At 35.5% G+C, this 19762-nt stretch overlaps 1 protein-coding gene across 2 annotated transcripts in view; it reads right to left on the bottom strand.

Moving 5' to 3' along the window:
- B4GALT2 (beta-1,4-galactosyltransferase 2) overlaps positions 1-19762 on the bottom strand; it is a 2452938-nt gene that overhangs the window by 1275617 nt on the left and 1157559 nt on the right. The gene's annotated exons all lie outside the window — the stretch shown is intronic.

The following is a 19762-nucleotide window of genomic DNA, read 5'->3' as shown; positions in this document are numbered from 1 at the left end:
ATCTGTTACCTAAAATTCACAAGGATGCAAAAAACCCCCCAGGTAGACCCATTGTTTCTGGGCGTGGTTCTTTAACTGAACCTCTATCGACCTTCCTTACTGTATATTTAAAACCATTATTGAAACAGATTCGATCGCGTATACAGGATACAACTGAGTTTCTTAATATTGTTCAAGACTCACAACTAGAATCCTCGTGGTGGTTGTGTACCCTTGATGTAGCCTCATTATATACCAGCATACCACATGAATTAGGTATTTTAGCTGTTTCATACTGGCTTTACAAGTCTAAACTATATTCTACAGAATTTAACAATTTTCTGACCAAACTGACCGAATTTGTATTATGTAAAAACATTTTTCATTACAACGGCCAAGTTTATTGGCAAATTAATGGCACAGCAATGGGGGCGTCATTCGCCCCCATATATGCGGATCTGTTCATGGGTTATTTTGAGGCGACATATATATATGATACACATCACAACATTTTTTTGCCACATCTAGATATTTGGAGAAGATATTTGGATGATTGTTGGATGGTGTGGCGTGGAAATAAGGAACAACTTTTTAACTTTGTAGACTATCTAAATGACAACAGTTTTGGAATTCGATTTTCAGCTAATATAGAACATGGTAGCATTGTGTTTTTGGATGTTTTGGTTACCAGACTTGAGGATCATACTTTAGCCACGTCGGTCTATAGGAAACTTCCTCAGTACAACACTCTGCTACATGCGGATAGTTGTCATCCACGCCACATCATCCACAACATCCCTAAATCTCAGTTTATGAGGATAAAAAGAATATGTTCCTCTCCAGAGGATGGCTCCAATTTTTGTGATGACCTTGTCAATAGATTTGTTGATCGTGGATATCAAAAATATACTATTTCCAAATCTTTGAAGACAGTTAATAATTTATCACGTTCTGATTTATTACAATACAAATCCAAACAACAGTTCATGTCTGGATCACGGAACAAGTCCACTCTGAGGTTAGTCACTACATATGGGGCTAATACAAATCGATTTGTTGATATAATTAGCCAACATTGGGACATTTTACGCTCACATGAAATCCTGAACCGTATATTACCTCAACAATGTTCTTTCTCTTACCGCAGAGGTAGAAATTTAAATTCTTTTCTAACTCATTATAAGAGATACATTTCACATAACTCATCACAGACCACTTTAGAGGGAAAAACACTTAAGGGGAGTTTTCCATGTGGCCATTGTTCATTTTGTAAACACATGCCTAAAACTAGTGAGTTTTCTAGTAGAAATACATCTCAGGTCTTTGATATCAGGATGTTTGCAAATTGTAGTTCTGATTGGGCTATATATTTGGCCACTTGTAATTGTTCAAGATTTTATGTGGGACAGACCTCTAGGCCTGTCAAATTTAGAGTTTGTGAACATATGAGTGCGATTAGGAATAAACGTATGACCAACGCTTTGTATAAACATACCCTTGAACACCCTTCTGCTCATTTCACATTTATTATCATAGACAGAATTACTTTACATCGAAAATTCAAAGCAGGATGGCATAAGAAACTCAATGATATGGAGAACAAATGGATTATCAGGTTAGGGGGTCTCTTCAGACCAGGATTGAATACATTAGAACCAACTTATTAGGTTTAAAACATATGTTCATTTTCAACTTTCTGTGTATGCAAATAACCATGCTATATGCATTTTTATTATATTTATCATGGGTGGTCTCATTAATATTAAACAATACATTCCAGCCATGTATGTATTGCTATTGGTAATATATTTCTAATGGCAGGTTATTTGCTTGGTGTTATATTTGCTACATTTGTTATAAAACATCATATTTTTGGAGCATACGTTTTATATCTGCCAGATTTTCTGGATGGGATATATCTATATCTATTTTTGTCTAAATTTGTATTTGATTTCAGAACATGTGTTGCATATTATGAGGACATTTGCATATGGTGAGAACATTTGACATTTTCACAATTGGGCAATATCTCTTTAAGAGAGGGACTATAAATATGTTTTAAAATGGTGGTGTTTTGTTACTCATTTTCATGGATATTTGGCATTGAGAAAGGCTAACATTAGCCGAAACCGGTTTGCTTATTCAGCATGGTTTTTTACTATTGCTGACACATTGATTGATTGAAGCAATAAACTACTATTTTACATCCTAAATGTGCTGGTCCGTTTTGGTTTTCTGTTCTCTTCTATCAGTAAGCCAGTTAGCAACCCATTGGGTGACGTAGGGATTAATGCCCAGCTTAGTAAGTTTATCTATGATTGCAGAGTGGGGGATGGTGTCAAAGGCTTTAGCAAGGTCTAGATAGGCTGTGTGGACCACCTTACCCTTGTCCATGGCTCTGGAGACTGATTTGAAAAAGTCAATCAGGTTCAAAGCTTCATAGGTCCACAGGTAAGTACTAGGTTAGCTGCCCTTAGAGGCCATTTTAAGCCAACCCAAATTAACATATCCCACTTGGTTAGAGATTGGCCTTATCCATCCCATTACATTTTACCCCTAATGAGAATTGCTGGAATCATACCATAGACAATCTGAGGGGACCAATGCATGGGATAAAGCATTTAGAAGCTGTATCCCTTCATTAGTATCACAGGGGACAGTCCTGGGGTAAATTTTCTGTTTCTTTTTCACAGATCTAAGTTGTGCTTAAATACAGACAGGAATGAACTTTGTTTAATGTTAATGGGCAGTCTGTTCCAGGGCAGTGGTATCCTCTATGAGATATACCACATGATAGCAATAATAATAATATGCTTGGACTAACATAGAATATGTAATACTGGAGAGGTGCATACGAAGATTTTTATATGATATACCATTTTTTTCTAATTTATTAACTTAATTTATGTTTGTATATATTGGTGTATATCTGAAGATATATAGTTTATGTATATATGTATATATATATATATATATATATATATATATGTATATATATATATATGTGTGTGTGTGTGTGTGTGTATGTATATATATATATATATATATATATATATATATATATATATGTATATGTATGTATATATATATATATATATATATATATATATATATATATACATATATATTTGTATTCATATATCTTTACATATCTATAGATAACTCACAAGTACTCATTTAGTATTTTTTATTTATTTATTTAAATTTGTTGACCGGGAGTGTCCGACTGGACGTAGGTCCATTTTCAGCGGAGGCCCAGGGAGAAAAGCTCCACAGTAAAATAAAGAGACAGTAGTTACATTGGATTACATAGCGATTAACAATTTAACATAGCAATTACTTACAACATATTTACAGATGAAGAACATAGTACATCAGTAGACAACTAGAATCGTTATCTGTGAAGTACATAACAGACATTAACAAATGTTACAATGAGAAGTTCCTGCTGTATAATAAGTACTAGGCTTATGAGCATCCGAGCTTGCTATAATCAAGGTAGTTAGTGGAGTGGAAAGAAAGATAGTGGTTGGATGGGGTGGATGATATTAGAGTGGGAGTTGCAAGGGCATAGCCAGCATGTTTTTAGGTGCGCTTTTAGTAAAGTTTTGAAGTGGGTGCATAATGGTACGGAGGTAATTGTGGGTGGGAGGGAGTTCCATAATTTGGCTATGGTGCAAGAGAATAGTGCTTCACCAGCAGAGTTATTGGCTTTAGTGATCTCCAAGTGATTTTTGTTGCTGGATCTTAATAATATTATATGAGTATATTATATGAGTAATATTATTTTCTTGGTTGTGTCAAACTAAGGTAATTAATGTTATTAGTATATATTACAATTCTATATATTTTTTATTTTGTTAATCAGAGGAGGGGTGGGGATATAGATCAGGGAAAAGTGTCAAAAGATTAAATATTAATAATAATTTATATAATTTTGGGGGGAGTGGGTAAAACAATGCAAAAATATATAGGTTACATTTAAAAGCTGAACTATATCACTGTTTTTTGAAGTTATAAAATGTATGGGTCATTTTAAGTTTCAGTAGTGAATTCAAGTGTGACAATTCATTTCTTCTAGGATGGATAGTTTGTTTTTTCTGTCCAACAGCTGTATCCATAATTAGTAGAATAGCAAGTATAGATTTTTTAGTTCATTTCATACGTATATTAATAATGTTTTTTAGATTTGAGTGAATATGTTTCAGAAAGGAAGATTTAGTATGTTCAATAATTAACGTCCATTTAGCTCCTCTATCACTCTGACCTTTAACCAAAACCCCACTGCCAACCCCCTACTAAAAAAACGTAACAACTCACTCTCAATAGTTCACCTCAACATACGTAGCGTTAATAACAAAACAACACAACTCCATGCTCTCTTAGAACTCTATTCCTTTGATATTATTTGTCTAACAAAAACCTGGTTAAAAGCTTCAACAAAAGACACTGAAGTCATCCCTCCTGGCTACAATATCTTGCGTCTTGACAGGGTAGCAAAAAAAGGTGGTGGAGTAGCTATCTTATTTAAATCTGGCTTTCAAATAACCACTTTCCACCAAAAACCTCCTCAGGACTCTAATGCTGAAATTCTTATTACCAAACTTAAACTAAACTCAGTCAATTCAATCTTTATTATCTACATCTATGTCCCCCCAGGAAATAATATTTCTACCATCGAAAACATCCTATGTTGGCTATCTCTAAACTTACCCCAAGAAACTATTATCCTAGGTGATTTTAACATTGATTGGCAATCTTGCAGCAACAAACACCCTACTAGCCATATTAATCTTTATGGGTTTTCTCAAACTATTACCTCCCCCACTAGAATAAATAAAACTAACAAAAAAGAAAGCACCTTAGATTGGATACTCACTAACAATCAACCCCATACTTATGAAACAGGAACCCTCCCTGATGATATAAGTGATCACTTAACTTACATTATCAGGCTCAAACCAACCCACCCACCCAAACCATTACTAGAACAATCAGAACCAAATAAAACTTCAACTTGGAGCTATTTCAAAGTGAACTGAATGCATGTAACTGGTCCCCCTTAAAACACCTTTCTCTTGATGAAGCTGTCAATTTCTTTAATGCTAAGTTTCTGGTCATACTTAACTACCATGCCCCCCACTCGCTCTATTAGAATTAGAACTAAATCTGCCCCTTGGCTCTCAAAAGAAACTAAGCAAAAAATCCATCTCAGAAATAAATTCTGGAACAAATCTCGCTTAACTAAAAACACAGAGGATTACCAACACTACAAACAACTGAGAAATGAGACCAAAAAAGCAATATTGACCGATAAAAAAAACTATTACCTGCAATCTCAGCAAACTCGCCAAAATAACCCACAAAAGTTCTGGGCAAACATAAATCGGTTACTACAGCCAAGTCAATCTATCACACCCAACCCACAAGGCTCTGACATAAAGAATCCCAAACAAATTGCTAATGACTTTAATTCCTTTTTCACCGAAGCAATTCAAACTCTTGCGAGTCAACTCCCTAGCAAAAACACAACTATATCTAACTGCAACTTAAACCCACCACCCCCATTTCTTTTCCAACCTGTCCCAACAGCTTACATTCTCTCCCTTATCAAAAAACTCAAACCATGTACTCCCTCTGCTGACCTACTACCCGCAGAATACTTACAAATAACAGCCAAATCCATAGCCTACCCTATCTCCATACTTATCAACAGAACCATCACTGAGGGATATGTCCCTAAACTTTGGAAAGTCTCCCATATTATTCCACTTCATAAAGGTAGAAATTCTACTGAAGTCTCAAACTACCGCCCTATAGCCCTACTCTCTCCCTTATCTAAGATTATGGAAAGGTGTATACACAAGCAACTGCTTGACCATCTTCTCCAAAATAACTTGCTCTCTAATACCCAACATGGTTTCAGACCTTCCCACAGTACCACCACTGCCCTCCTCTCCTTTCCTTTCCTCCTACACATTCTTCAATCTTTGTCACTTGACATCCAATCTATTAACTGGTTCAAATCCTACTTAAATAACAGACATCAAGCAGTACTCTGGAACTCCACTCTATCTTCCCAGCTACCTGTTAACATTGGTGTCCCTCAAGGGTCCATACTGGGTCCTCTCCTGTTTTCTTTATTTATCAATGACCTCCACCAAGTAGTTCCCCAAGCTTCATGCATACAATACGCAGACGATTCTACACTAATTTGCTCAGCCACATCTGTATCAGATCTTCACTCCCTTACACAACACTTATTTAATTCTGTAGAAGAATGGTTTTCACAACGCTGTCTCCTACTTAACCCAAAAAAACTAAACTCCTTCTCTTCACACCTTCCAGTAAATCTCCCCATATAGACTTTACAATAACATATAAAAATGGCACACCTATATCACAAGATCCTACTACCAAACTACTAGGCATTACCATTGACAACAACCTTAACTTCAACACCCATATAAGCAACACTTTGAAAACTATTAATAAAAAAATAGGCTCTCTTTACAGAATCAAACCCTTCCTCACTCCAGAATCTAGAATAACTATTGCCCACTCCCACCTAATCTCTTCCCTTCTCTATGCCTCACCCATATTTACTAACCTGTCAAAAAAGAATCTTTTGAAATTAGAAAACTCCTACCACAACATAGCCAGATTTGCTACAGGTAACCCTTTCAGAACCCACCACTGTACTAATCTAAAGCAACTAGGCTGGCTTGAATTTCAGCAGCAACTAAAAATTAATCAGCTAGCCATAGCCCATCAAATTCTGTATCAACCTGCCAAAACACCTATACTATCTACTCTTATTTACCCCTACCATAACCTAAAGTCCCTAAAATCCGCACACAAATTTCTTGTAAATATTGACAAAGCAAACAACAAGGCTGGAGATTCCCTTTTTTCTAACACTGTTGGAAAACACTGGAACCTGCTTCCCTCTGAACTTTCTACTATTCCCTCAAAATCTCTCTTTAAAAAGAAACTTAAGCTCTACCTCAAATCACAATGGCTGTGCCCCTGTACTAATCCTGACTAACTATCTAGCTCTTGACACCTGACTAAATTCCAGACCTTTAGAACCCTAAATCTACTTCATATTTACATCCATTGAACTATTTCTCCTTCTTACTATCTATATATATATATATATATATATATATATATATATATATATATATATAAATAAAAGAGTATTTTTTTATTTTTATTTTCTTTGCATGTTATACCACTAGATGTATTTACATAACTGCTGTTTTCTTCTTACTTTCCTTTATCCACTGTTACTGTACATTATGCTAGTATTCTCTCAGAATGTCTCTTATAACAATATTTTTACCATTTATGTTTAACTTACTGCATTTTTATACTTTATAAATATGTCACCAGTTAAAATGCATTCTTTTACTCTGTTATTTTCATGTATTTCTTTAATGTAAATTTTATTTTAACTTTTTGGAGCTTATCTCCCCGGGCCTCTACTGAAAATTGACATATATCCAGCTAGACTAGCCCAGTCAACAAATGTAAAATAAAATAAATAAATAAAATAACGTAGTTTCATTCACGTATGTTATTCTATGTTACAGCAGATTAAAGATAAAAACAACTTCTTTATAGATTCATAGGAGGTTACTAGGCTAGCAGGCCTAGAGGCTTTATAAGCCTACCCATGTTAATCACAAGTATCCCAATTTGTTCTTTTTGAGTAGTTCACAGAAAGAATTTATGACCAGAGTGGATCTGTGATAAACACTGCTACCCCTGTCCATGAGGGACATGGGAGCCACCACAGGGGTGAATTTGCAGTCTCCCATCCAATTATCTAGGTTGCATTTTAATAGGGTCAGTGAGGACCTCTGTTTTACATGAATAGGAAGTATATTCCAGAGAAGTGGCAGTCTCTGGGAGACATGCATGTTCTGTTAATGTCACAAGCTATGTTGAGATCCCTAGAGCAAGTGACTCTTGTGCCATTTGACTTGCAAATGTGCAGCGTTTCCATTAGGACTGGGTTGGAGATTATCCTACAGGCCAGGCACAATTCATCTCTCAGCAACCTATAAGATACAGAGTAAAGTGACAGGGCTTTCAGCCTACCCATGTAGGTAATGGCTTGGAGTCCTTGTATTTTCTTTGTGAGAAACTTCTGAGGTCTCTCCAGCTGCTGCAGGTGTCTGGTGAGGTACATGCAAAAGGGTGCATTATACTCTATTAGTTGTTTGATGAGGGTTGAGTACAGTGGAGTTATAACATCCCTTGAACTGGATGCTGTGCTGTTGCTTATAAGGTGTGCTATGTAGAATGCATTCCTTAGCAATATGGAAACATGACAAAGTTCAGATTGCTATCGACCTGTGTTCCCAAGTCCCACACCACTTGGTTAGAACTCGGGGGGGGGGGTGCTGTCAATATTGTAATTTGTAGGGAATTCTGTATTGCCAAAAGGAATAATGATGCACTTTTTTGCATTTAGTTTTAGACCATGGCTTTGGCACCAATCATTTGTTTGTTTTGGCCCTTCTTGTAATATGTTATCATTGGGGGACTCAATGATTGTTCCCAGTTTGCAATCATCAGTGAACTTAGTGAGCCGAAGTCCATCTACTTTGCCATGGACTTCTGAGAAATAAATGCCAAACAGTAACAGGCCCACCATAGACCCCTGTGGTACTCTACTATTGATGGGTCTACGGGTGGAGGTGGAGTCACCAATTTTGACAAAGTGTATTCTGTTGGTGAGCCAACTGGCTACCCATCTAGTAATGTAAGGGTTAATCCCTATCTGGGAGAGTTTATCAATGATGCCAGAGTGGGGAATTGTGTCCAAAGCCTTGGCAAGGTCAAGATAGGCTGTGTGCACTGTCTTATCATTGTCCATGGCTTTGGTGACATTCTCAAAGAAGTCTACTGGGTTTAGTAAGCATGATCTACCCTTAATGAAGCCAAACTGGATTGGTTCCAGAGTTTGGAGATAATTCTTTCCATGGCCTTGCAAATGAGGCTGGTTAAATTTATAGGTCTGTAGTTCCCAGGGTCATTTGAAGCCCCCCCCCCTTTGTGCAGGAGGATTACTGTTGCTGTTCTCCATTCTGCAGGAACATGGCCAGTTCTGAAGCTATGATTACACAGAACACCAAGTGGGTCCTCTGGGTCTTGTTTTAGATTGTTTAGTAAACAACCTGAGATATTACCTGATCCCACTGAAGCTATGTTTTTGGCCTTGGTGAGAGCAGAGATGATCTGTTCTCTAGCAATAATAAGCAGAGGGCTGTTGTCAGGTATGCTTTGGGATATGATAGGTGGGGATAGGTCAGTGAAGTTTCCACTAAGTATGTCAGCTAGCAGTTTGGTGATATCTTCCAGTTGGTGATATCTTCCAGTGTAATATGAATGATCCCATCTACAGCCAGTTCAGCACATAGCTGGGCATTCTCTTTTAGACTTTGGACATAGTTAGACAATGCTTATGATTATTCTTGGCTAGGGATGTGATTTTAATTTCATAATTTGCTTTAAAAGACTTCACAAGATTTCTGATTTACTTGTTTAGGGTTAGGAGGGAACTCTTACTCTGCAGAGTGATATCCCTCTTGCTTTTGTACAACAGTTTCTTCCTCTTGTTATATAATCTGTTTGCACTTGAAGTCAACCACGGTGGCTTGTTTTTATGGGAAGACCTGGTTTTGATTTGGTCAGGTACAGCAGAGTTTATGCATTAACTTAAGTGTTGATGTTGGGCATTTGCATACACTTCTGCATAGTGATTGTTGATGTCTGCAATTGCAGGTGGTATGAAGCTTTTTATATCATCACTTAGCAGGCTATAGTTAGCTTTGATAAAGTTTTTTATAATTTTTGTTCCTGTGAGGGTGTCGGTTTCAGTAGTTACTTCAAATGAAACTGATTTGTGGTCTGACCTAACCAGAGAGGGCATCACACATGGGGAAGTACAGTGAACCCTAGAGCATTTGTGTTAACAAAGTCCAGGAACCTCTGGGAAAGCATGATTTTGCTCGTGTATGTCTCCCAGTCTATGGAGAAATAGATGAAATCTCCCATGACTAAGGTGTTGGTCTGTATGGCGAGGGATTCCAGTAAATCCAGATAGGTGGTGTGTTTATCCTGGTTCATGGTGGGAGATCTATAGCTAGCAGTGACGTGGCATGGTACTTTCCCAATAGTTAATTGGACATGGAGTAGTTTGAGAGAGTCATGCTATTTGACAAGTCTCAAAATGTATTTGGTTTGAATGAAGATGGATACATCTCCACCGCTGGTTCCATCATGCTCATTTTGAGGTCTGAACATGTGGAAGTCATTGCAGCCTTGTATGGCGAGAGTGCTCTCTGTGGCCTTGAACCATGTCTCATTTATTGCACAGATGTCAGCATCCTCCAAGGTGAAGAGTGCTTTCAGGGAGTGCAATTTTGGGTTTAAACTCCTAGCATTAAGCAGCACAATCCTGAGTTTATTTCAATTAGATTTTGTTATGCTGGAAAATTTGTTGTTTTGGCATTGCCTAAAAAAAGTACTAGGGGAGAGACAGGGGTCTTTGCCAGTATCTGAAAGCCTAGACGGGACAGGTGCAGACCATCTCTAGCAAAGCAGCGATGTCTGTCTACCATGTACTGCTAGGCTGACAAATACAGGATCCCCCTGGACTGACACCACAAGCTGAGACAGTTGCTGAAGTCAATAATTTTTTGTTTATATTGTGGCATAATTTTGCGTGAGGGTAGGATACTGCTTAGGGCTTTGGACATAATTGTCTGGGACACATAATCAGAGAGATCACTCATGTCTCTCTTCATATAGTCTAGTGTGGTATGTCTCAAGACATTCACTCCAACATGGACTATGACAGAGTCATAATGGTACTTTTGTTGAGTGACTTGACTACATGCATGATTTGTCAGATCTTGGCACCTGGTAGGCACCTGACTGTGACCTTCTTCTTGTTCAGTTTGGTGAGGAGGACATCTGTTGTGTCTCACTTTGGAGTCACCTATGGCCAAGATATTTGCTGTGTTTTGCCTTAGGGGCTTATTTGTTGAGACACGTGTGTGTGTGTGTGTGTGTGTGTGTGTGTGTGTGTGTGTGTGTGTGTGTGTGTGTGTGTGTGTGTGTGTGTTTGTGTGTTGGTATCTGTATAGTGCTTAATGGTGAGTGTGGGTGATGTGCATGTGGGAGGTCTCTGTTCTTTTGGCAGGCTTTTAGTGAATACCTCTGCATATGTGAGTTTGTTTCATAACCTTATTTTGTGTGTGGTGAGGATTGTGTGACAGGTGAAGCATGTGTGCTGATGACCTGTTTGATGTCTAGTTTGTTTTTACCTAAGAGAATTGACTCCAATTCTACAGTGAATTTGCATCTCTCACATAGGGTGTTAGTTTGTTTTAAGAGTCAATGGTTGTCAGTATACATGAAGCAATTGCTACATTGCCTGAAGAAGCCCAAATCAATCAATCTGGCAGGGGAAATGATGGAAAACTGCCCATCTATTGTGGCAGGATTTTTCTGAATGTAGTATTTCTGAAGGAAGTGAACTAGCTGGACTTAGTCACAAACAGCAAAAAATGAATCAGTGCTTCACTTAAATACAGTTAACAAAGTGCAATGCTGGCTTAAAATATACTTATTTTTAAGTTTTGTTTTTCAGTAGATGCCTTGGAGTTTAGTGCAGATGCACTCGAGACCTCTGGCTAAAGTTGCCAAACATTTAGTAGCTCTGATAAACTGAGGAATACCCTGCAGAAATTTGAGGGTTATACACTGTCAAATTTAAACAGTTTTAACACAACTACCAATGGGAAAGCCCCTTTCTCTAGGAATCCCAAACTCAGATGAGTCCTAAACTACACACATCTGCCACAAGGGTGCAGGCAGGCCATCTTAATGTAAGATGGTTGGTTTAAGAGCATGGTTATACCAAACAGTCTAGATTTAGCAGGTCTGAATCTAGCCTATGCTATGTAAGGCAAGAAAACACAATTTCTGGATGTTAAGGAGTAAGGGAGAGTCATGTAAAGGTCAAAGTGAGAGTGTTTAGTAGTATACTATTAGATGAACTGCAGTGATACCACCCTCTGCACAAACTGGCAGCTCTTCAAGCTGCTGTGAACAGTGGGAGACTATGGAGAGTGTTTCCTATAGAGGACTTTAAACGGTAGAGGTTTGCTTATAAGCAAGCACTGGGAACCACATTTGCATGAGGCTTTTATACCAGCATGATGAAAGATTTTTATAAAGTTAAACCCTAAGGCCAATCAGATAAAAACACAGTAAACTATCGACCAGTAGCTCCCACCTTGGATGGGTTGAATTTAGCTCTCTGTTCCCACCAGAGTGCAAAGGAACCCTCCCAATATAAAATAAACTTGCTTTTAGATCAACTGCAGTAATAAATGCTTTACAACAGAAGTAAGAATTCCTGCAATATCAGTAATCATCAGAAATACGTTCACTAACCCTGAGAAATGTCATAACACAGAAAAACTTTGCAAAACTTAGAAATATTTTGGCAGACTCAGGAGAAATGGAAAACTCAGAACAACTTTTGCAGTATCAGAGTAGGTTAAAACAACCTAAGAGTAGTACAGTAACAAACAGATGGAGTTTCTTTAACAAATGCAGGCTAAAACAGTGACAAATTCAACCATATATATAAATAGATCATAAGTCTTGGTGCTGGTGTTGCTAGGAATCATGTCAAAGTTTTACATGATTCTTGGAGGGGTAGCCTTATCTTAGAAGGAAATTTGAATTGTATTCTAGAAGAAGCTGATACAAGAAATAATAAAAGAATTAAAATGGGAGCAGTTGCAAATTTCGAAAGAAATGGACAATTAATAATAACCTAACCAATTAATAATAACCTAACAGAGTAAATGACAGTTTCAGAAAATCACTCTATTTTATACATTATTCTTATGAGCATGAAATGCAAATGTGAATTGATAGGATATATGTTTCTCTAGACTTTTTCAATAAAATTCATAGTTCTATAACTATTCATTGTCCAATATCATATAATAATGCCTTATCTATGATCATAATAATAGAGTTTAGAAATAATCAGCAGGTGAATAGAATTCCTGGGTACATGACCAAATTAAAAGATTTCAAAAAGTATTTAGTAGGACAAATTGAAGAATTTCTTAATTTTAATTATAATGGAGATGTTAACAAAGTTATTCCTTGGGACACTTAAACACACGCATTAATTATAAAATGAAGAGTCTGTCTTGTAATAAAATTAAAGAATGGGATAAGAAATTGCTTAGTAAATTAAATAAGGCAAGACTTGATCAAAAGAAAACAAATACCAATTCAAATACTATTAAAACTCTGACAAAATAATATCAGAAACTTTTAGATCATAAAACTAAAACAGTCTTAGAGAAACTTAGTTTCCAAAGCTATGCAATACCTTCAAAATTATGCATAGCTAACAGAAGGAACATTTTAAGTAGAAAAGCTCATATTGATAATATTGTAAATCCCCTAATAAATTATAGGACCTCAAATATTGGTGAAATGCTTTCCATTTGTAAAACTTATCTTGAGAAACTTAATGAAGGCAAGTTCATACTACTTGGAAATAAAACAGCAGAATATTTGGAAAGGAATATAGTTTTCAAACTTAAAGAAGGACAAATAATATATCACTAAAAGAGATGAATGATGCAATTAAAACAGTAAAGTGGGAGAAGTATCAGGTTTTGATGGTTTGCGTCGAGTGGTCTATAAACTCTTCTCTCAAAAACTTATTGGTTAATTAAGTGAAGCTTTTTAACAATTTAAAAATCAAATCTCATACCCCCTTCTTGGAAATACTTGTTAATTTCCCTTATCCTTAAACAACAACAAAAAAGTGTTAAATGGTATCTTCATAATTACCTTTTTTGCTATAGACTACAAAATATTTATCTTGGAAGCTAAGAGATATAGTAGATAGTATTATTGATAAGGATCAAACAATGTTATTTTATCTGATGTATTTCCATTAAATCAATTAAAAGGAACAAAAGCGCTCGTCTGCAATTCCATTTTTTTGTGTTCATCTTTTCATAAGCAAGGATTATTGTGTGTGATTTTATTTGGATTTCAATGCATATTTTGAACAAATATTTCCAATCTACGGAATCAGTTTTTTTTCTATATTCAAATTAATTTAAGCTAATTGTTTATTTCCAATTTTAAATTGTGAATACTTGCATATGATAACATTAAAAAGGTATTCACAATTTAAAATTGGAAATAAGTAATTAGCAATATGTCTCCCTGTACTCTAAAAACAAAGACCAGTTCTCTCCACTCTCATTCCTAGCTACCTTTTCTAAGATACAAAATACAAATTTCTTAAAATTACTACAATTAGCAGCATGTCTACACAGGACATTAGCGCTGTTTTCTTAATTGCATATGCATGTTGATATATCCTTTTTCCCAATCTGATTCTCTGTCTTACCTACATAGAAGGCGGTACATGACAAACAAAAAGCCACATACACCATTGTCTTTGTATTACAGTTAAAGTTACCTTGTACAGAAATACTTTGTTGTAATGTCCAATAACCATATTGCTGATCTCACAGATATATGTACATTCCTTACAAGTACCACACTTCCTTTCATTCTTCCATTGTGAATGTTGGAGCTTCCTAAATTTTTGCTTTTTCTTTTCAAATATATATATATATATATATATATATATATATATATATATATATATTTATATTTCTTCTTCTTCTTCTGAATACTATCCTGGAAATCTGGCCCAACTTGTCAGTCAGCTGAAATGCGCCAAACACTCCACTCCAGTTCTTTTCTATTATACATCTAATGGTGGAGGAATAGTGGTTGAAAGTTAGTACACAACTGGTGTACCCACTGACACCATTCTTATTTGTTGTGAAAAGATTATCTGGGTATCTTAATAAGGGAGCATACAAGGTGGATCTGGCCTTTAAAACTAAGATTTTCTATTCCTCTAACACTTTCTCTCTTTAAACACTTTCTTTAAGATAAACTCATTACAAAAACATTCGGCATCAGTAACAAGTCTTGAGAGTCTTATCATCTGGCCCCTTAGCAAATTATTTTTCTGCCAGTACAGGTGGTTGCTCTAAAAATGTAGAAAACTATTAGAATAAGTAGGTTTACTATAGATGGATGATTCATAATGGTTAAGGTCCTTACTTTTATAAAGATGAACACACAACATAGGTAAATGACAAAAATGTAGTCTATAATAATAATATAATCTACAAACTGTGGAACTGTCTGAATGCCATCATCTTACAGAATAAGAAGATCATCCAAAAACCTGTAGTATTTATAAATAGATTTATGATATTCTGACTCTAAAATTAACTTAGTTTCCCATATCCACAAAATTATGTTGGCAAATACCAGGGCTGAAGATGGCTCCATTGCCACCCCCTTATCTGTTTGAAATATGTCCTTTGAAGCCAAACAAAATTATTCTTCAAAACAAGGTCCATTAGGGTAGATAAAACATAAATGGAATATTGGGAAATTCTCGAACCTACAGCCTACATGTTTATATCACAAATATTTATTTAGCTTTAATAATGGAACAAGACAGGGATGTCCCTTATCTCCCCTTCTGTTTGCCCTAGCCATTGAGCTTTTAGCTTGTAGTATAAGAACAAATAAGAAAGTGGTAGGTTTCAATATAAACAAGGATTATCAAACTAACATATAAGTTTTTGCTAATGATATGTTGCTGTCACTTGGAGACATAAATATGTCACTTGAACAGCTGAATAAAGACATTTATTTATTCACTGGCGTTTCTTTAATTAAATTCAATGATAATAAGTCAGAAATTGCTATAATTAATCATCAAATAAATACTATGGCAATAAATAAATATAACTACAAATGGGATAATCAAGAAATAAAATATAATTCATTCTGATATAAACAATATCATTAATATTAATTGTCAGAATCTTATTTCTGTCACTGATATATTAATAAAGAAATTCAATGATATTTCTTTACATTTGAAGATATACTAGTTTTAATACAATAATTATTTTACCTAAAGTTTCTTATGTTCTACAATCAATACTTATGCAACCAGATGAATTAGTAATATAGAAATTAGAGAAACTATTTATTTACTTCTTATGGCACCCTATTAATCTAAGAAAATCATGCAAAAACATTTGGGAATTAGGAAGAATATTTTTCCCTGAGTTTGAAACTTCTTTTATGGCTGCAGCTATTTCTGTGATTCTTTCATGGTTGGATTCTACTCACAATAATAAATGGAAAGATATTCTGGAAGAATTTAAATGCAATGAGTTCAATAAGTTTGAATTAATAGATTTTTTTATGGTTATTAAATTTATTGGAGGAGAAACTAATATCGAAATTACACTCAAACTACAGGAATTCTAATTTTAAATCATTCACAAATTATATTTAAATATATTCTGCGTTTAAAAAAGTGGAAATGTCTCTTTTATCCAATAGCATACACATTTGGGTTCACTGAAAGACACCATGAAAATTCAGTAATTAAAAATAATAATATATTGTTGTGGTGTGATTGTTTTGATAAAGATACACAGATTTCTTCAAATGATCTAATAAGAATGTATAATCATGATTCTTCAAATTTCAAGAAATTCTTTATTAAGAACATATATTCTTGATTCTTCACATTTATTGATAATTAGCGTTATTGTAGATACGTGAAATGGCTATTTATACTAAATGAATATGAAAATACAACAGAATATATGGTTCCTGTTTTTGAGTTAAATTCGTATAATTAGCAGTACTGTTTCATATATTTTGATATCAATTAATGTCAGTTAAACTACGTGTATATCTTGTAAATCTTGATCCAACTAATTCTTAATCTCACAGAGCTTATCAAATGTTCAGACTCTCTCATTTGCATAAAACAAATCTACCTCTCCAGCCATTAGCAAATCCAGAGATTACATCATTCAGAGATGACTGATTATGGTTTTGGGCAGTGGATTGGATCATTCTAAAGAGGTTATAAAAAATAATATCTCACAACACCTGCAGTTTTTTACCTCTTGCAGGAAATTCTGCATTTCACTTCACAGCAGTGTTATGAACTTTGCATGGTTATTTTCAATTCATTCACTTACAAAATGGCATCAAAGACCTGTCACTAGAAACCAGTCCTTATAAGAAGGGCATCATTACTGATATACTGTTAGAATATGTTATAGCTAACCAAATAAATAAACATTGACTTTCACAGACTGGTAGACTTCTATAAAATGTGCCCATAGCCAAAACGAGGAATAAAAGACATGTCTACACATGCATAAACACCCAAACTGTATTTGTGTACAAGGATGACCCATGTAGCTTCAATCACATAAAAGATATATTAGCAAAAACAGTCCTGCCAGTCCTTTTGCCTGTGCTTTTATTTAAACAGTTTTACACGAGTCTCACATATGCCTACAAAATGATTTATGTGGTGATGTTTGATCAGCTGCTCATAGATGTTTCCTCTTTCAAATCTGTACAGCTGATCTGTTTTAATCAGTTACACCCAAGTTTGGGCCTTGCTAAGAAATTAATACTCCTTCTCTTGAAATATAACTGTTTCTACAGCCCCAAAACGTTATTGAATATTATAGTAGATAGGTGGCACTAATGTTCAATTTATAGCGTTCTTATCTCATGGTGCTTACATCTTCAGTTCATTTATTGGCCAGAGTGTTTTTTGAGCAAAGTCTGCATGTCCTTCCTGTATCCATATGATTAGTCACTAGATGCTCTGGTTTCCACAAAATATGCCTTATGTGTAGTGGTTAACCCACAAATAGCCTCCTGTAGGTATCTGTGGTGTATGCTACTGAATATGTTCATCCCTAGTACTTAAAACATAGAAATATATATAAATATGGCACCAGTCTGACATAGGGCATGGACATATTTATTGATTCTTCAATTGTCACATTATACAATTCATGCACCAATGAAGAATTAGTGAATAAAGAGCATGCTTTTAATTTGGGTGAATTTATATGAAGAATGCTGTAGCCATAACCACTTGAAAATAAAACTGGCAATCAGAAAATTGGACCAATGTGTGATGCTCTTATTTCTGTGTGCTGTATTAATAACTGAAATTCAGGAACAAGGACACATATCAGGCTGGCCAGTGGAAAGACTACTTTTGCTAAGTGCATTCCTTTATCTAATCTACATGCAGCTTTTGGTTCAGTATATCATTTGCCTACATAATAACCTTTGAATATGCAAGAGATTTAGAAAGGCAGCTTGCACAATCATTTTTACAGTTATTCTTACGTGTGGTCACTACTGAGTGTGCTTGATACTTGGTCAGCAAAATTACTGTCATATTTGTTCATTGTTTCTGACATTGTTTCTGTATTGCAGTACCCACTTTATCTTTCTAGTGGATATTGAAGAGCTGCATCTTATTCTAGCAAGCAGATGACATAAAGTTAGGAACCAGGCATGAACGTTTCAGCAGATCACTGCAGGATGCATGAGTGTACACACAGACACACACACACACACACACACACACACACACACACACACACACACACACACACACACACACACACACACACACACACACACACACACACATGCCTACAGATATTTTGGACCATCACCAGCTGACATACCTGCAGGTCTTTAGGTTACAGAGGAATTGTAGCATGAGACAAACTCATGAAGACATTGAAAAGGTATATAATTGACACCTCACCAAGGAAATAAACCAAATCACCAAGTACTGTGAGGTAAGAGTACAACAGTAATAACTACTACACTATTGACCCACAGAACTTGCTGGCAGCCAAGTACATCTGTCTTTTGTACTAAATGAATTCACTGTGCTGCTTTTTGCTTATTAAATATGAATCCCACTTTAATCAACTGTACTAAGGAAAAATCAAATTGACAATAATGAGGTATGCAGTACCCGGTAATTGTAATGCTACTTCTGATAATTAAAAAATATCATTTCACAAACATACAAAAAACTTAATGCTCAGTTTTTTTTCCCAGGCTTATCAACTGCAGCTTGTAGCTGCAATCAACATTTTTAAAGAATATTTCATACACTATTTATAGCTTAGGTAATTTGAATTTGAGTATAATCTGGTTGAAACTGTGCACATTGCGAGTATGGGACGCATACTCTTGGCAATTGCATTCATGTATCCATTTACAATGATTTACTAAGTAATCTGTGGACATTTGCAGGGGGCACTGTAAAATGATACCAGAGTGATCTCTGGTCAGAATCATGCCTGGAATCAAATGTGTTAGAGATTTTTGAGGCCATTCTGCAGAGCTATGGTCATTTCTTAAATAGCCAATTACGAAGACTTCCTGTGCTTTTATTATTAACATTTATCAGCTGTAGAGCTCTCCTGACCCTGCTTGATGAATGTTTGTGTACAGGTACTCATGTTTCATTAAGTTTCCTTGCTGCTGCTTGTATTATTTGTCTGCCATGGCAGAAAATCTACAAGGTCAGCTTCTGTGATCTGGCCTGATACTTTACTGAACAGTTCAAGTAACCGTGTTATGGTAGCTGCTGACATTACTTGTTTCATCTATTTATTTACTTATGTGTTTATTTTTGCTACATAAAACATGCATTTCTGCATTCTACCATTTCAACCAAATAATAAGCACAGCTCTAGGGTGGTCAAACAGGATGACATGGTGCAGTTCCTCCACATGCAGATCACCACAG

The sequence above is a fragment of the Protopterus annectens genome, chromosome 10.part0 (genome assembly GCF_019279795.1).
Source record: "Protopterus annectens isolate FY-2018-M chromosome 10.part0, PAN1.0, whole genome shotgun sequence".
Classification (NCBI taxonomy): domain Eukaryota; kingdom Metazoa; phylum Chordata; order Ceratodontiformes; family Protopteridae; genus Protopterus; species Protopterus annectens.
This window is presented reverse-complemented; position numbering and strand designations above follow the sequence as displayed.